The following is a 14,506-nucleotide window of genomic DNA, read 5'->3' as shown; positions in this document are numbered from 1 at the left end:
TAGTTTTCCAGGTTCAGTCCTTGTATCTCAGTGTCTGTGCCAACGCTTCTGATAATATTTTAGAAACACCTGTGGACATCCATCTATATTCTACATAGGTGGCTAATTATCAAATGGCCAGGTGCATCACCAGGTATGTTGACAGTAAAAGCATGCTCTTAAAAATAAATGCATGCACAACATTTAAAGAAGAATTTTAATGCCATTGGGCAGCAATATTGTTAGTTGCTCAGACTGCACTTTCGGTATATGTGTCTGTTAAGATAATTGGTGGAAAGGCGGCGGGGGTTAATGTTAAAAATAAAACTGATTGCACCGGACATCAAACACTATTGATTAGGTTACACAGTCTAGACTTACAGAAATGTCAACATTGTATTGGATCAGTAATGAATGATTTGAAAATTGATCAGTTGTTCTGTGGTCTGTGCTACTTGGATAATCTGTCAGAATGCTTCCCAACCTTCTTTGGTTCCGTTAAGGAAAAGCTGACACAAGTTAGTAATGTCACTAGTGTGCGTAGTCTGAACAACTCTGCTGGAACTGTTTATATTTTTGTAGCAGTGCATCTAGGTAGGGAGGATTTTTTTTTAACCCCTTGGCAGCTGATTACTGTCATCTTAAAAGTAGTTCATGACTAGAACCATGCATATGAATATATTCCTGACAAATAATTTGGAATCATTTTGATTTTAACTGAATTGGCTGAACATTCTGAAATTGCCTCAGTCATCTCTGACAATCCATTGATTAATGTCCTAAGTTTCTCCAACAGAAATGAAAACCACATGGTTTCCTCCAGATGATTGTGAGATGTCAGTGAAAGTAAGGAACTCAAAATGTCCCAGAGCTTCACCATATATAATTAAATGCTTTGCATATTGTTTAAATATGCAAAGCATTTAATTATATATGGTGAAGCTCTGGGACATTTTGAGTTCCTTACTTTCACTGACGTCTCACAATCATCTGGAGGAAACCATGTGGTTTTCATGATTTGATGAAATTGTACATAATCTGACCTGCTGAATTACCTTTCCACTTTTAGTTTCATTGTATTTCATTCTCCATATACATTCAACACAAGCCTAAGTGTGTTTACTCAGAAATAAGTCCCCCTGAATTCAGTGAGACTTGTTTCCCAAGTATGAGCTTGCATACCTTTGTAGTCTGAAACAGCATACCCAACTTTAGGAAGAGGACAATTTAAGGAGAGGAGGAGTCTAAACTCTTTTGTGGTCATCTTTAGTTGTCCAGGGCATTGTTTTGGGAGTTTAAAAGCAAACCTGATGTGAGAGAAACACCTCTATTTTCATATGCTGCTTTTTTTTTTCTATCCAAAAGTTGCTCTGCTAGATCACATTCACGATTGTGTTCCGTGTTCTATGTTTGACCACTAGGGACTGAACTAAGCCCACTATTTTGCTTGCATACTGTGCGAGGAGAAGAAGAAGAATGAGTCTCCAGAGTGGGGGGGGGGCTCTGAATTGCAGCTGACCCTCATGGTATAAGAGAAGATCGATGATGAACAGGCAGTTGGTATCTAAATGGTTGATCCCAGGCGTGCATTCTTCAGTGGTTATTCTGAAGTTTGAGAATAGGTGAAAGGTTTACCATCCTGTCTCCTGAAAGTTGCAATTGCTAAAGCATCATGTATCTCTGCTTGTCCGTACAATAAAAGAACCTGCTTTGCAGTATTTGTGTGGGGTTAGGAGTAGTGGAGAATGGCATGACTCACTGTTATCACACGACTTGGCTACATTATTACATCTCTGAATAATCCATTTGCTGCCTTGTGGCTGTCATTGCAGGGCGCTTAGGCAACCATGGCCCTTTCCAATGAATGAATAATGCTTAACTGCGAAGAATATATTACAGGGACCAATTAAAGCTCCAAAGCTATGATTTATGTCCCTTAACGATTTTTTTTTAAAGCCATCAGTTCCAATACTGCTGTGTGGAACAATATATTGCCACAGACACAGTAAATGGGAAATATTACTGGTCCCATGGCCACGACCCAAGCACATCATTATAATTGTGTTAAAACTGAGGGGGAAATGTGCCTGCAATGTGGTGTATTCTTGAGCCTTTGCCGTAATATATCACATCTATTAAAACTGTTTAACATTCAAATACGTCAGAACATATTATTTCTATTAGAACACATCCCAAACACAGGCTTGTACACTTTGGACTGGAGACTGGCGGGGTAAAAAGGAATTAATGTAAGCATTGTTTAACTAGGAACTTGACATTGTGAGGGTTTTAGCTTGGCTAATCTGGAAGAAATGTAGTTTGATCCTTTTTGAAATTTATTTTAAGGGCAGATTTTGGAAATCAAATAAACATTTTAAAACCCATCCTACAATAATTTGTCAGTTCAAATCAAAATGGAAGATTTCCTTGTCCGACTGCAAGCAATTAAGTTTCAGTATTGTCCAATAAAATTTGCATAGCCATTGTTGGCATGGATGTGATTGGCTGGAATTGGTAGTGGGCCTCTCGCGCTGAAACTACCAGAAGATCAAGAGTTGGTAAACATATTTATAGCTTTTTCTAGAAGCATTTATTTTAACAAGGATAACTTCCTTTATTGTTTAACCCCAGGTTTCACGTCTGCCATGTATGTTCTAACAGTGTAAAACAGACCACAAACGGGTTTTTTCGATTCCTTACAATAACTGGCTGTCACGCAATATTGAAATGCTTAAGTTGTAATTTCAGTGTTTAAACATTGTCAGAGAATAGCTGTCTGAAATTTTTAGCTTGGCAACCATTCAGGAGCTCCCCCTCCCCATGCTGAACTAAGCCAAATGTATGGCATCAATAGAAGTACAAATAGTTTCACAACTGTGCAGATGTGTGTATGGCATCCATTTAGTCATCGCTCTACACAATTCCAGTGTTCGTTATTGCTTAAGAAAGTTGAGCATTGGCATGATGTGGCCAGCAATTCTTTTTCCAAAATTGGAAAAGTATAACCTTGGTGTTAAACATAAATAACTGGTTATTGGATTTAATGTGCCAAAACGTTCAGAATGGGGCTAGTAATGTAGGAACATAGGAAGCTACCTTATACTGAGTCAGACCATTGGTTCATCTAGCTCAGTATTAGTTACACTGTCTGGCAGCAGCTTTCCAAGGTTTCAGGCAGGAGTCTTTCTCAGTCCCACCTGGAAATGCCAGGGACTGAAACTGGGACCTTCTGCATGCAAATCAAATGCTCTGTCACTGAGTAAAACCTCACCCCAAAGAGCTATGGCCCCATCCCATGTGATTTTCCATAGAGTAGAAATAGATTTTTGTCTTTTCCCCAAGCTGTCATGGCTTGGGGTGTGTTCAAATACAATTACATGTTTAATATGGAGATAATGGCTTTTGGTTTTCATCTCTGATATTCTTTCTGTCTGAGTCTCATTTGTATATTGCCTTTTCTCTGAAGAGCTCAGGTGGCTTACGTGGTATTCCCCTCCCATAACAACCCCGTGAGGAAGTTTAGACAAAAAATAGGAACTGACTCAAGGTCATCTGCTAAGCTTCATGGCTGAGCTGGGACTTGAACCCAGCCCTGCACAATGCTAATGTAACTCTTATCATCATTAGTTATGAACCAAACCTCCAGGCTTGATTTATAATTGAGCTCAATTATCTTCTTTCCTTAAAAGCTGAAAAATAGTTTTGTCCTCTGAACACTCTAATGGGCCCATTCAGACGTTGTACCAAACTGTGGGTTCAATGAACCCGCGGTTCTCTTGCTTGTCCCTGACCCTCTCCCAGACAAGCTGGAACTGTGATCTCTGAGCCTGGAAGGGGGCTGAAACTGGCTGCGAGGGCTTTCTGAGACCCAGGAAGGAAAACCACACCAGCCAATTAAGTTTAAGCAATGGAAGGAGCTTCCTCCCTTGTCTGACTTGGGCAAGTTGCCCAAACCAGATGACATACTGCATACTGCAGTCTCCGGAAGCTCAGTTTGGTAAACATGTCCTGTAGCCATGGTTCTGATAATTCACATGTCACATGGGAACATGTGAATTATCAGAACCATGGTTACAGGACCCAACCACGGTTCTGATCCCTCCCCACCAACCTCTGGATGAGGTTATAATGTGTTGGCCCCTGATTATTGTTGGCCACTCAGGGGCCAACCTGAGGTGGTTTTATCTCAGGTTCTTTGTGTGGCATCTGAAAGCAGACTATGAGCTCTTTTCAGACCCTGAAGATGTACAAATAACATTCCCATGCCAATCACCCCATTCTTTCCCCAGCACCTTTAAACCTCCTTACTTGGCTACTATGACAGCAGGTAGGTCCATTCTTCCTGCCTTGGTGTATGTTTCTAGAACCACTTAAAACTGGGGATGGAGCCATAGATAGGGGTTGATCATCTGTTTTGCATACAGAAGGCCCCAAATTCAATCCTGGCATCACCAGGGATGGGGGGAAATACCTCCCTGAAACCTCAAAGCCACTGCCAGTCTGAGCAGACATTACAGAGCTAGATGGACCAAATATGAGGCAGCTTCCTATGTGCCTGTGCATAGATACACGTCTCAGAGACTGGGATAGAGGAGATGTTGACTACAACTCCTATCATCCCCAGACATGGCCTTTGTGGCTGAGGATGATGGGATTTGTAGTCCAACAACATCTGGGGACCCAAGGTTAAGAAACCTTGAGCTAAAGTGTATCCTGAATCCTGAATGTTGGGTCCCAGATTACTAGAATATCTACCCTTCCAACTACTTTCCCTTTTATCCCAGTATATGACCTATAAATTCTGTAACTTCATAATAACTTTGTGAAAAGAGCAATAAAAATAGGAAAGCAATTTGAGACCACCTCTAGTAAAAAGTCATGTAGGAGGTACACGAACATAAGAACATAAGAACTGCCCTGATGGATCAGGCCCAAGGCCACCATCCTGTTTCACACAGTGGCCCAACAGATGCCTCTGGGAAGCCCACGGGCAAGAGGTGGATGAGGGCACACCCTTTCTCTTGCTGTTGCTCCCCTGCAATTGGTATTTAGAGGAATCTTGCCTCTGAGGCTGAAGGTTGCCTATAGCTACCAAACTAGTAGCCATTAATAGATCTGCCCTCCATGAATTTGTCCAAGCCCCTTTTAAAGCCATCCAACCTAGTAGCCATCACCACATCCTATGGCAAATAATTCCATAGATTAATTATGTGCTGTGTTAAAAAATACTTCCTTTTGTTGGTCCTACATTTCCTGACCTTCAGTTTCATGGGATGACCCCATGTTCCAGTGTTGTGTGTAAGAGAGAGAAAATTTTCTCTGTCCACCCTCCCTGTTCCATGCATAATCTTATACGCCTCTATCATGTCGCCCCATAGTCACTTTTTTCCCCAACTAAAAAGCCCGAGATGCTGTAGCCTTGCCTCATAAGGAAAGTGCTCCAGGCTGCAGATCATCTTGGTTGCCTGTACCTTTTCTAGTTCTGCAATGTCCTTCTTACAATACGGTGACCAGAACTGTACAGGTACGCAGTACTCCAAATATAGCCACACCATAGAATTGTATAAGAGCATTATAATATTAGTAGTTTTATTTTCAATCCCCTTCCTAATGATCCCTAGCATGAAATTAGCCTTTTCACAGCTGCTGCACACTGAGTCGACACTTTCAACGAGCTGCCCACCACAACCCCAAGTTCTCTCTCCTGGTCAATCACTGGCAGCTCAGACCCCATCAGAGTATATGTCAAGTTGGGGTTTTTTTGTCCCAATATGAATCACTTTACACTTGTTTACACTGAACAGCATTTGCATTTTGTTGCCCACCCCCAGTTTGGAGAGATCCTTTTGGAGCTCCTTACAATCTGTTGTGGATTCCACTACCCTAAATGGTTTAGTTTTATCTGCAAATGTGGCCACTTCACTGCTTACCCCAACTTCTAGATCATTTAACTTCTTTATGAAGAAGTTAAGTAGCACTGGTCCCAGTGCATATCCCTGGGGGACCCCACTTCTTATTTCCCACCATTATGAAAATTGTCCATTTATTCTACCCTCTGTTTCCTCTCCTCGAACCAGTTACCAATCCACACATGAACGGTTCCTGTCCCCTTATCCCATGACGGCTAAGTTTACTTAAGAGCCTTTGGTAGGGAACTCTGTCAAAAGCTTTTTGAAAGTCCAAGTATACTATGACACTATTATAATATTAACTATAATAAGGTTTTAGTTGTCCGGTTAGGCTGAAAATGCTTTAACAATGAAATTGGGCTTGAATTGGTCCATTGTGTAAAATCAGCTGCAGGGCAAAATGTAAATCAGGTCACGGCACATTTCACTAATAATATCTTACAGATACACATCTCATGAACTCAGTGGACCATTGATTTCTGATTTGCTATGCTCACAGTGCTCTTCAAAATTGAACCAAGGGGTTCAGGCTGGTTTTGCCCAACCCTTTCTTTAGAGGTGGGAAACTAGCTGAGTTGTTTTCCTGATTTCCTTCTAGCTAGTTTTTTCTTAATCGTCATTCAGCTTTGGTAATGTTATGCATCTCAAAACTGTGATTTTTGAACGTATAGACTAGGGGCTTCTTGGTTCTCCCGAAGTTGTTGGACTACAGCTCCCATCATTCCCAAGCACAGTGGTAAAAAACCATTGTGTGGGGCATGATGTGGGTTGTAGTCCAACACATCTGGGGAACCAAGGTTGGGTATAGACAATTGCTCCTATAAAACTAAAGGTCCAAAATACTTTGCCATCCTTTCCTTATTCATGAACACCACTCTTGTGGTTTTGACCTCTGTCATTTCCACTTGAATGATGAAGGACTGAAATAGTATGACTTTGAGTAACTCATTCTTAGCTCATGCACAAGGTCACCCATCAAGCTCTTGTGCTTGGCTGCCAACTTGGTCAGGATTTCCCAAGTATATTCTTCATCTCTACCACACTGACCTAAGAATCATTGTATTATCTGACATCATAACATTTGAGATCTGACTTACTCTACAGCCTGTTGACTCAGATAATAGGATTTTGGCTTGGAGATATGGGTAATCTGTGGTCAGCCCTAGTGGGCTGACTGGGTGAAATTGAGCAAATGAGATTTCTGTATACAGTGTATGTTGGATCTATACATGCAGCAACATGAGGTCAGTATAAGCTGGTAGAATTGCTTCAGACTCAGCTAGGGAAAATAAGTTTTTTTTTAAGATGCTACAATATTTAAATATCTTCCTGGAGATAGAAAACTAGCACATCAGGGAGAAAAATTGTAATCCAGATCAGGGGCGCACCTAGGTAATTTTGGTGCCTGGACCTGAAGGGTTCCAGTGCACCCCCCTCCAGTCTAAAGAAAGCCTCCCCAGAAACATGCCACCACAGTGCTGAAAACTTCAATAATTCTAGCTGCCATGTGTGTGGCTGAGGTGTAGGGGGGTGAGCTGAGCAGGCCTCTGCTACCCCTGTGGTGGCGGCAGTGGGTGGAGTGGGAGTGGCCGCTCGGCCTAACAGTTTGGCCCAGTGTCTCTTGAGAACTTTGAGGTGCTCCAGAGTGGCGGTGTGGTTGGAATAGAGTGTTGCAAGCCCCAATGTCATGGGCTTGAGACACTCTATTCTAACTGAAGGTGTGCTGGAGCGCCTCACAGTTCTCAAGAGCCGCTGGGCCAAACAGTCAGGCTCAATGGCCGCTCCCACTCTGCCTGCCACCACCGTGGGGGTGGGAGAGGCCTGCTCAGCTCACCCCCCACCCCCAGCCGTGCACATGGCGACTACAATTATTGTTGTTTTTGGCGCAGCTGTTTGCCGCCAAAACAATGGGACAAAACAGTGGGACAATGGCGGGGCAGGCATGGGGTGGGGGTAGGAGGGCCCCCGGACCTTTGGAGGGCCTCCTGGACCTTGGAGGCCACAGACCAGGATGCCAAGGTCTGGGGGTAAGAGCACCTTTGCCTGGAGGTCATAGAATGAGGGGTCTGGGGTGGGGGGCCTGGGGCAGCATGCTTGTGTCCTTGGAACAGCTCCCAACACTGCCAGTTACACCTCTGTAAAGACTATAAAGTAGTCTGGAGCCTCTGGTCAATAGACATTTTTTCTCCATCCTGAATGGCCCACTGACATTTCTAGTTCTTCCAAAGCAACACCAGCACTCTGGAATGGTGCAAGCATTGAAGCTAATGTGGTATCTTTTGCCAGTGCCCGGTATTGGTCTATGGGTCTGTCCCATTTCCCAGATATACTTCCCAGAACATAGTGGCTGACATACTGTGCAGTGTTGCAAATATGTTGCAATGGGCCATGTGCACAGTTGCATAACGGTGTACATACAAAAAATGTAGTGTACATACAAAAAATTGTGTGAAGGGAATTCTGCAATGAATAGTCGTGGGAAATAATCGCCATTCTTTGTGCAACTCCCTGCAATTTCTTGCATTTGCACAATAGCGCTCCTGTGTAACTGTGCATATGTTTTGGTACAATGCAATGCATATGGAACTTGTGCACAGTAGGTCAGCCACAACTCCCTCCCACACTGATGACACATCATTGTCAGAGGTGCATCTAGGTAATTTTGGAGCCAGGACCTAAAGGGTCAGACTAAAGAGGATTTGGAGGCCCCTAGGGGCTGTGGTGGCTCTGGACTTTGGCCCCGAAGTCCAGGGGTAATAGCCCCTCTGTTCATTGTTCTGCTCTATGGATGCTCCTGGAGGGACTGCGGTGGTTGTGGCATCTTGTCTGGACTAATGTTGCTCCCTTCTCATCCAGAAAAAGCTCTTTGCATAGCAGTGTTGAGTTGCCTGGGGTTTTTTAAGGAATGATCCCACAGCAGCACTACAGGGCTTTACAGAGCTGCCACTAAAAATGGGTGCGACATTAGAATTCCCTGGCTGGCTGTGTTGGGACATTTAATTTTACACCTGCAACCAATGATGGGGCCAAGCTGCCAGTAACTCTATAATTAAATTGCAACCACATTGTCTCAAAGTCAGAACACACTTTGTGTCGAAAAGCAAAATAGTTGGCTGCTTTTGACATTAAAAACATCTTTCTTCTATTCATGTGGCTGGACGGTGTTAAATGCTTTATTCACTCATATTCCAGTAACCCACAGAGATGCTTAAAGTGCTCACAACAAAAGTCCAAGTGACTTCTAACATAGAAACATTTAAGGACTGGCCATTGAGAGATTACTTATTTGGCAACAATTAAGAACACACACACACACACACACACACACGGAAATTGCAAAGGGTTGGTTGTTGTTTTTTTAGAACATCAATCTCACTTCTATTGGTACCACTACATTTATTTGTAGTTTAGCCTTTCCAAAGGTTTCTCAGGCTTTGAAAGCCCTCTCACAACGGGCCACCTAACCCCAAGTTATTCATTTTCATTAATAACAGTGGTAGCTTGGTGCTCTGTGGTAACATTAAATCATACAAAACTATCAGGAACAAAACTTGTCTTTAGAATGTCTTCCTGACAGTCTCTCAGTCTGAAAGCAGCAGTGTGTATTTTACTAATCAAATGCAGAGAGAGTTAAACAAAATCCATGCCAATGTGAAGGGTAAATGACACACACGCGCACACGCACACACACTCACACATATATATTAATCCCAATCCAGCAAAAGGGACAGGCAGTAAGAAGCTGGTATCTTCTTATACAGCGCTTGCAGCTGGAAGGCTGTGCACATCCGTATTCAAACTCCACTGAAGTGGCTGGATGCATGTCATTGATAGTGATGTGCATCCCCATCTAGGGACACTAGTCGCTGTGTGCAGTTAGTTGCGTGTGAGAAGAGAGATTCCCAAAGAGTGCTTGCCAGTAAAACTTGTGTGGATTTTCTCTTCAGCACGTGTCTTCCCCCCCTCCCTAAGGGTTGGTGCTTTGAAATCTAAAAATCTATTTATCAAGCCCAAAGGTTTAGCCCTGACATTTCTTACTTTGCAGTAGCCCCTATACTACGTATGTTTCATTAACACTTTTTAGTGTATCAAGTGCTTTGGAGTTCTTATTAGGGATGTAGATTGCGAAAGAGAGAGAGGGAGAAGGAGATCCTCCAGCAAAATCAATTCTATGTCCCATTTGTTCACCCCTTGTAGCGGGGCAGAGTAGCAGGCATGCCCAGTGAGGTGTGTCACCAGACACCAATGTTTAAGCCCCTGGGGCAATGTTTTATAGCTGCTTACTTCATAAACATGAAGTAGTCTTATGCTAGTTTAACTAAGGCTGCATTCACACGTAACAGGGGGCTGGAGTTACAGGTTTCCTTACCCGAGGTTGTGCTCCAGAGATCCAATTCCAACACTTCGTTTGTAGTGAGTTTGCTGCTCCAAAACAAGGGTCCAGGGAGCCTCTGTTCTGTCCAAATGCAGCAGTGGAGACTGTATACGGCCAGACTGGAGTTGAGGGAGGAAGCTCCTCCCTCTCTGATTGGCTGTGTGGACTGTCCCCTCAGTCAAGAAGGAAGCCCACACAACCAGCTCCCCCACCTCTCTGCAGTCTGCAGAGAGCAGACTCTCCAATGCGTCCAAATTCGGATGGGAGAGCAGGGGAGGGGGTGTGGAACCGCGTTACATGCAAATGCAACCTAAGACTTTATTCAGAAACAACTCCATTTTTCTCCTTCTCCTTTCCCTCCCTTTCCTTTCTGACTCTCCCCGCTCCCCGCTACCAACTCTCTGCAGGATCCCGACTGGGACAAACTTCTAAAATCACAAAACATAAAAGATTACTAGATAGAATACAACGGGTAAGGAGTCCCACATAAATAAGTCGCCTAGGAAATAAGTTGTACCTGTAAAAGTGTATTGGAAGCTTTGCATTCGTCTCACAAATATGAGATCACAGGGAACCAAAGCATATATAAGTATTCTTGGGTTTGCAGGATGGTTCTGATCCACACCCGTATTTTATAATAGCCCCCAATTTAAATGACAAGCTGTGCTATGGCACTAGAAGAACCCCTTGGTCTTCCGCCTCACAAAATTCTAGAGCTTGGGAAAAAGAAACCGGGTTTTGAATTTTGTGGCTCAACTCCATCTCCGTTTTTTTCTTTTTCTTTTTTATTAATTTTAAAAAAACAGGCTTCTCTGCTCTGAATCACTTGTGGTCTTGGCATTGGCTGTTTGGCTGAAAGAAATAACAGATTAGTTGTTAGGGTGTATATGTACTAAAGCTATGTTTCGATGCTGCACATACATATTTTTTTTAAGTCTGCCTTTCTGTAGCTCTTCCCCGCCCCCCGCCCCCAACCCGGTCTGCTTAGGAGAGCTGGAGCTTTTGAATGTTTATTGGAAAAGGAACCATGAATCCAGTTCCTGACTGTGCTATCTCCATGTGTATAAAGCTGCATGCATATTAAAATGGATTAGTTCTTAAGCTGTTAAACATGTGCATGTGTTTAAGGGGTGCACATTTCTTCTGAGAACAAACGGCATATCTGCTGCATGGGGCCCATTCAGTTCATTATCATCTGTTCCAAAAATGAATGCCAAGTGTAACAAATGAGAATGAATTACATAGATTTGGTTAAACCTTGGGAGGGACTTCTTAACACTAAAAGAAACTCAGTAATGGGAGCTAATCACCTGGGTGCCCCCCTGCTCACTGTAGAACTTCAAGCAGATGTTGAAGAAGGACCAGCTGTTCTGTTGGGGATGCTGCAGCTCTGGATTCCCCACATTGAAAAGGAGGTTGGCCTACAAGACCCCTCCAATTCTATGCTTACATTGCAATTTGTGTTGTTCAATCTCATGCATTATTCCCATTTGTTTTTGGACTGTGCATAGGAATGTAGGAAACTGTTTCATACTGAATCAGTATGTCCATCTAGCTCAGTACTGTCTACACCAGGGATTCTCAACGTTGGGTCCCCAGATGTTATTGGACTTCAACACCCATAATCCCCAGCCCCAGTGGCCTTTGGTTGGGGACTATGGGAGTTTAACATCTGGTGGCCCAACATTGAGAACCCCTGATCTACACTGACTGGCAGCAACTCTCAAATGTTTCAGATGGGTGCTTCCCAGCCCTACCTGGAGATGCCAGGGATTGAACCTGGGACCTTCTATAAGCAAGGAGATGCTCTGCCACTGAACTACGGTAGCGCTACAGCCCCATCCCCTAAGGGGAATATCTTACACAGCAGGCAGGACTCACGTGTATTATTTTATTTATTTATTTATTCATTCATTCATTCGTTCGATGTATATACCGCCCTTCCAAAAAAAAGGCTCAGGATGGTTTACATCAAAATAAAAACAATTAAAATCAATTAACATTTAAAATCAAAATTATAAAAACAGCATAAACCTAATTAACAGTTAAAACATTTGAACAGTTGAAAACCCTGGAGAACCCGGCCGAACACTAACAGCAGTTAAAAACAATTTACAAGCAATTAAAAACCCTGGAAGGCCAGGCCAATGAGAGGGCTGTCCTGGGGGTCAGCAATGAATTCAGATTACAGACTGAATCAGTTTGCATATCCCTACTCAATACATGGTGAATGTGTGAACTGTTTCAGAGCAGTGATACTGGGCACAACTATTCTCTTGCATTGTTGGGTCTTCTGGCCTCACTGTGTAAAAATGTTCTCTCCATCCTTCCTTCTGTCCATGTGTATGTGTGTGTATATATATATATCTGTAAACTGAGAATAATGCTTCACGGATATGATGAAATGGGCTCCTACTTACTAAAACATATACACCAATGAATTTGTTAGCATCTGCACTTTTTAATCCATTTAGGCAGAACAAATTAAAAGCTACAGTTCCCAGGACTTCTGATGGTAGAAGGCTTCTAAGCATGCTCAGAATTCTCCATTGCATTGCTGGGAATAGTGGGAACTTAGAGGTCTAAAAAGCCCCAGGTGTTGTGGCCTTGCCTCGTAAGGAAGTTGTTTTAGGCCCCTGATTATCTTGGTTGCCTTCTGCACTTTATCCAGTTCTATAACATCCTTTTTGAGATATGGTGACCAGAACTATAAACAGTACTCCAAATGTGCCCAGATCTGTATAAGGGCAGCTTTATTTTCAACCCCCTTCATAGCCTCCCTTTCTTAACACAAGAACCAGGGGTACTTTTTCACACAATTCATAATTAACCTATGGAATTCTCTTCCACAAGATGTAGTGACAGCAACCAGCTTGGATGGCTTTAAGAAGGGCTTACATAAATTCATGGAGGACTAATCTATCAATGGCTACTAGTCTGGTGGCTATAGGTAGGGATGTGCAAACCAGTCTGTCCCAAACTGGGGTTCAAGTTGAACTGGTCCAGTTTGACCCGTTGGAGCTCAAACCAGACCAGTCTTTCAAAAGGGGGGGGGCTTGTCTGAGCTAAACCAGGCCCAGTTTGGATTGAACCAGTTTGGCCCAGTTCAACTGGGGTTTAAAAAGGGTTTTAAAAAATTGATGTTGCAATTTGTGTGGTGACGCAAATGGCCTCTGTGTATGTGTACAGGCTATTCTGATTACCTCCCTGCTTGTGCAGGGGCCTGAATTGGGCCCATGCCAGCCCACGATGATAGGAGGAGTGCCAGCAGGGCCTAGGGGACCCACCGCCATCCTGCCACACACACACACACACACACACACACACACACACACACACACACACACACACACCAGGAGCCATGCCATGCCAGTGGTGGTGCCCACCCACCTTTAAAAAACCCCATACAGTTCCCCCAGTGCACTAGAACCAGGGTCGAACCCATTTGACTTGGTTCGACCCCAGTTCTAGGCACAAATTCAACCACCAGCTGGTTCATTAGAATCGGAACGTGGACTGGTCTGTTTGGTTTCAGTTCAGTTTGAACTCGAACTGAAATGCCTGGAGCGGTTCTGTGCACACCACTAGCTATAAGACATTTCCAGTCTAAGAGGCAAGGTGCCTCTAAATACCAGTTGCAGGGGAACAACAGCAGGAGAGAGGGCATGCCCTCAGCTCTTGTCTGTGGTTTTATGAGAGGCCCTGGTGGGCCACTGTGTGAAACAGGATGGTGGACTAGATAGGCCTTGGGCCTGACCCAGCAGGGCTGTTCTTGTGTTCACCACTTTGAGCCTTCCATCCTCCTGTACTGGAGGGTAAAATTGGGAAAGGGGAGGAGGAAGGCTCAATATTACAAAGGGAACTTCTCTGGGTGTGGTCTATCTGCTTTCAGATAACTCTTCAAAAATGATCCTGAACTGAGAAGGGGGGTGGTGGATATTACTGTCTGTGACTGTTCACTCACTAGAGCTGAAATGAGTTTTACTTTAGAAAATTATCTTAGATGAATTAGAACTGGATATTCACTGAGGCTGTTCACACAACCGGAAACTGGGTAGGACAAGTGTCCTACCTAGATCTGAGCTGTGCGTGTTCCCAATTTTTGGTTGTGTGGGAGCAAACAACTAGGTGGGAGGAGGGAGAAGTGATTGTGTGGGAGACAGGAGTTGGAGATAGGACCAGGGAAGGGCAGCACCACTCTACCCAGCTTTCAAAACCAGCATTTGACCAAAGTAGGTGGAAA

The 14,506-nt window shown here is 43.6% G+C and overlaps 1 protein-coding gene across 4 annotated transcripts in view; it reads left to right on the top strand.

Moving 5' to 3' along the window:
* The window catches only part of ANGPT1 (angiopoietin 1), a 274,758-nt gene that overhangs the window by 18,912 nt on the left and 241,340 nt on the right, over window positions 1–14,506 (top strand). The window lies entirely within an intron of this gene.

The sequence above is a fragment of the Hemicordylus capensis genome, chromosome 4 (genome assembly GCF_027244095.1).
Source record: "Hemicordylus capensis ecotype Gifberg chromosome 4, rHemCap1.1.pri, whole genome shotgun sequence".
In the NCBI taxonomy this organism is placed as follows: domain Eukaryota; kingdom Metazoa; phylum Chordata; class Lepidosauria; order Squamata; family Cordylidae; genus Hemicordylus; species Hemicordylus capensis.
Note: the sequence above shows the minus strand (reverse complement) of the source record. Positions and strands in the feature narration are given on the sequence as shown.